This window comes from Mytilus californianus, unplaced genomic scaffold (assembly GCF_021869535.1).
Source record: "Mytilus californianus isolate M0D057914Y unplaced genomic scaffold, xbMytCali1.0.p SCAF_6, whole genome shotgun sequence".
NCBI lineage: Eukaryota > Metazoa > Mollusca > Bivalvia > Mytilida > Mytilidae > Mytilus > Mytilus californianus.
Genome location: NW_026262712.1, coordinates 81,750,860 through 81,755,795, shown reverse-complemented (window position 1 = coordinate 81,755,795; position 4,936 = coordinate 81,750,860).

Sequence of the window (4,936 nt, the reverse complement as noted above, 5' to 3'; positions counted from 1 at the left end):
CATTTGTATTATGGTTTTTATACGCCGGTTTACGGGACGTATTATGGTATACCGTTGTCCGTCCGTCGTCCACATGTCGGACAATAAATCTAAAACGCTTTAACCAATTTGCATGAAACTTTGGTGAATTGTTTATATCTATTGACATGAGCTCCCTTTCGTTTTTTATAAATTTTAGATTTTACCTTTCCGAGTTATGGGGGTTTTATTCATTAAAAAAGGGGGATTTCCAGTTTTCAGACAATAACTCAAAAACACTTTCACCAATTTGCAAGAAACTTTGGTGAATTATTTATAACTATTGACATGAGCTCCCTTTCGATTTTTATAAATTTTAGATTTTACGATTCCGAGTTATGGGATTTTATTCATAAAAAGGGGTGATTTTCCAGTTTTCAGACAATATCTTTAAAGTGCTTTGAGCAGTTTTCCTGAAACTGGTGACTGGTTTATATCTATTAAGATAACCTCCCTTTAGTTTTTTTTATACGACCGCAAAAAAATTTTTGTGGTCGTATATTGGTATGACGTTGGCGTCGTCGTCGTCGTCCGGCGTCGGCGTCGTCGTCGTCGTCCGAATACACATTGGTTTTCGCACTCTAACTTTAGTTTAAGTGAATGGATCTTTTTGAAATTTTACCATAAGGTTAAATACCACAAAAGGAAGGTTGGGATTGATTTTGGGGGTTATGGTACCAACAGTTAAGGAATTAGGGGCCAAAAAGGGGCCAAAAATAAGCATTTTCTAGTTTCCAGACAATAACTTTGGAACAGTGTATGGATCTCTCTGAAATTATACTACAAGTTTCCATACCACAAAGGGATGGTTAGGATTTGCTTTGGGGGGTTATGGCTCAAACCGTTTAGGAATTAGGGGCAAAAAAGGGGGGAAAACAAGGTTGTCCTGGTTAATGGACAAATACTTTAGTACAAAACATAATTTAAAGCAGTGTAAGGGAGATAAATCAAATACATCATTGAAATTATCTCCCTTACACTGCTTTTAAATTATGTATAAAGTAATGGTTAATGAACAATAAAGATAATTTAAAACAGTGTAAGGGAGGTAATCCAAATACAACGTTTTGGTTACTTCCCTTACACTGCTTTTAAATTATGTTTAAAGAAATGCATATTTATAAAGGAAGACCAGTAAAAATATCTGCAAATGTTGCATCATTTTATTTTACAAAAAAATCTATATGAAAGATTTGACACTATATTTTTAATTCTTTTATAAAATAGATTAAGTTAGCACTATGGTAAAATTAGATGGGTAATTATGGTTGCCAACTCCATTGGAAATTTGAATTGAGATTATGACCATATCTTGAGGGAAAGAATTTTTTGGGGAAAAAATGGGGGGGGATAAAAAGAAATTGTGGGGGGTCAATTTTTTCTCATTTCAGATTTCAGAAATTAAAAAGAATTATTCTTCAAATATTATTTTTTTTTCAAATTTCAAATATTGAAAAATTTCAAGAAGTAATCTTTAATTGCACAGTATGGCACATTAGATTTGTAAAATCTTTGATCACATTTATTTATTTGTTATGCCGAATCTAACAGTGTATTTAGATTTTTAATTTTGGGTCCAGTTTTCAAAATAGTCTACATTAAGGTCCAAAGGGTCCAAAATTAAACTTTGTTTGATTTTAACAAAAATTGAATATATGAGGTTCTTTGATATGCTGAATCTAAACATGTATTTAGATTTTTGATTTTTGGCCCAGTTTTCAAGTTGGTCCAAATTGGGGTCCAAAATTAAACTTTGTTTGATTTCAACAAAAATTGAATATATGGGGTTCTTTGATATGCTGAATCTAACCATGTATTTAGATTTTTTATTTGTGGACCCCGTTATCAAATTGGTTCATATTGAGGTCAAAAGGGTCCAAAATTAAACTTTGTTTGATTTCATCTAAAATTGAATTATTGGGGTTCTTTGATATTCCAAATCTAACCGTGTATTTAGATTTTTAATTTTGGGTCCTGATTTTTAAATTGGTCTACATTAAGGTCCAAAGGGTCCAAAATTAAACTTAGTTTGATTTTAAACAAAAATTGAATTCTTGGGGTTCTTTGATATGCTGAATCTAAACATGTGTTTAGATTTTTGATTATGGGCCCAGTTTTCAAGTTGGTCCAAGATAGGGTCCAGTATTTAAACTTTGTTTGATTTCAACAAAAATTGAATATATGGGGTTCTTTGATATGCTGAATCTAAACATGTATTTAGATTTTTGATTATGGGCCCAGTTTTCAAGTTGGTCCAAATTGGGGTCCAAAATTAAACTTTGTTTGATTTCAACAAAAATTGAATATATGAGGTTCTTTGATATGCTGAATCTAACCATGTATTTAGATTTTTTATTTGTAGGCCCCGCTATCAAATTGGTTCATATTGAGGTCAAAAGGGTCCAAAATTAAACTTTGTTTGATTTCATCAAAAATTGAATTATTGGGGTTCTTTGGTAAGCCAAATCTTACCGTGTTTTTAGATATTTAATTTGGGTCCCGTTTTTTAAATTGGTCTTCATTGAGGTCCAAAGGGTCCAAAATTAAACTTAGTTTGATTTTAACAAAAATTGAATTCTTGGGGTTCTTTGATATGCTGAATCTAAACATGTGTTTAGATTTTTGATTATGGGCCCAGTTTTCAAGTTGGTCCAAGTTGGGGTCCAAAATTAAACTTTTTTTGATTTCAACAAAAATTGAATATATGGGGTTCTTTGATATGCTGAATCTAACCATGAATTTAGATTTTTTATTTGTGGGCCCCGCTATCAAATTGGTTCATATTGAGGTCAAAAGGGTCCAAAATTAAACTTTGTTTGATTTCATCAAAAATTGAATTATTGGGGTTCTTTGATATTCCAAATCTAACCGTGTATTTAGATTTTTAATTTTAAGTCCTGTTTTTTAAATTGGTCTACATTAAGGTCCAAAGGGTCCAAAATTAAACTTAGTTTGATTTTAGCAAAAATTGAATTCTTGGGGTTCTTTGATATGCTGAATCTAAACATATGTTTAGATTTTTGATTATGGGCCCAGTTTTCAAGTTTGTCCAAGTCGGGGTCCAAAATTAAACTTTGTTTGATTTTAACAAAAATTGAATATATGGGGTTCTTTGATATGCTGAATCTAACCATGTATTTTGATTTTGGACATTGGAATATAATAGGTAAATTAAAAAAATTCAAGTTCTTAGACCACATTCTTTCTGTGTCAGAAACCTATGCTGTGTCAAATATTTAATAACAATCCAAATTCAGAGCTGTATCAAGCTTGAATGTTGTGTCCATACTTGCCCCAACTGTTCAGGGTTCGACCTCTGCGGTCGTATCAAGCTGCGCCCCAGCGAAGCATTTTATTTTAATTTCTGATATGACATTGAGAAGTTTTGAACTTTATTCTTTGAAAAAGCTACAGGCGTATCATGCGCTCATGGCACAGCTGTTTATTTATATATCCCTAGAGATGTTAAAATCTGTCTGTTTACCTTTTATATCTGCTGTTTCATCTATGAACTCTAATGTAGTCCATGGTATATAAAAGAGAACTTTCATTTCTAGAATACCATGAAGTTTCATCTGCCTTTATATTGCTAGAACAAATATTTTTATAGTTCCTTTGGCATTCAGGTGAGGTTCTATTGATGGAGGATTTGATTAAGATTGATAACTATATTAAATGCTACACCTTTAGTCCTCTATAATAAATTACCACTAAAAATGAGGTCACAGCTATATAACAAATGTCAGACAGACATACGCTCTTCCCAATGCAAACAATCTACATACCAAATATTGCTAACCTATCATGCATTATAGTTATTGAGAAACTGTAAGAAGGGTAAAATAAAAGACAAAGGCAAAGAAATATGTCTGACATATATACTGGTACTCTTTGAAAGCAAAGCATATACCAAATTGTTGACCTATATTGTGAAGTAACTGCAGAACAGACCTAATCATGAAAACTTCACCAAACCACAGGAGCTTGAACTTAAGTCAAGCCAGTTTAAATATGTCAGACCAACATATACTCCTCAAATTTGTCCCATATACCAAATATTGTTGACATAGATGACACTGACTGGCTGACAAGATCTCATCAAGAACTACAAATGTTTTGGCAAACTGATTATGTAATATCTATGTCATGCTTACCACTAATTTCCTTACTGGCAAGACAAAAATGAGATTTGAAAGCATCAGGTCATTTAAAGCTTTTAGTTATTAAACTTGTACACTTAAATATCAGCTCCAGTTTTTACTTCAGTAATAATTTCTTACAATGTCATATAACTATGCAAGAAAACAAGAATTATTTCGGTAGTGCAGATGTACTAGAAACATTAATCCTTTCAATTAGAGAGAAATTTTTCTATATCTACATAGAAATTTTACTATACATGTATTGCTGTTCTTTATATTTGTAAAATCTTTCCTTTAAATTATTATTCAATCTTCCTGATTGTTGTGCATATGTATCCGTCTGTGATAAAAGTTTGAAAGTCAAAGATATTATGATATAAAGAAGCAATATAAAAGGAGACATAAAAGAACAACCTTACTGCCGATACTGTCTATTTTCTTTAGGTTAAACTTTCATTTGTATAAGAATTATTAACAAGAGTGCACACTCTGAAATTCTCACCTGCTTTACTTGTCATCATTGAATTTCATACCATACATATAGTTGACTATTGCTTATAGTATCTGAAAAAGAGGTCATGGTCTGAGATAACCCTGCCATACAGATATGTTCACCTAACAATCATTCCACAAACCAATTATAGTTGACCTATTGCTTATGGTATTTGATAAACATAAAACATGAAAATTTATCATTGACCAATGAACAATGAAAATGAGCTCAAGTTCAGATGAAAACTTGCCAGACAGACATGTATACCTTACAAAAAAACATT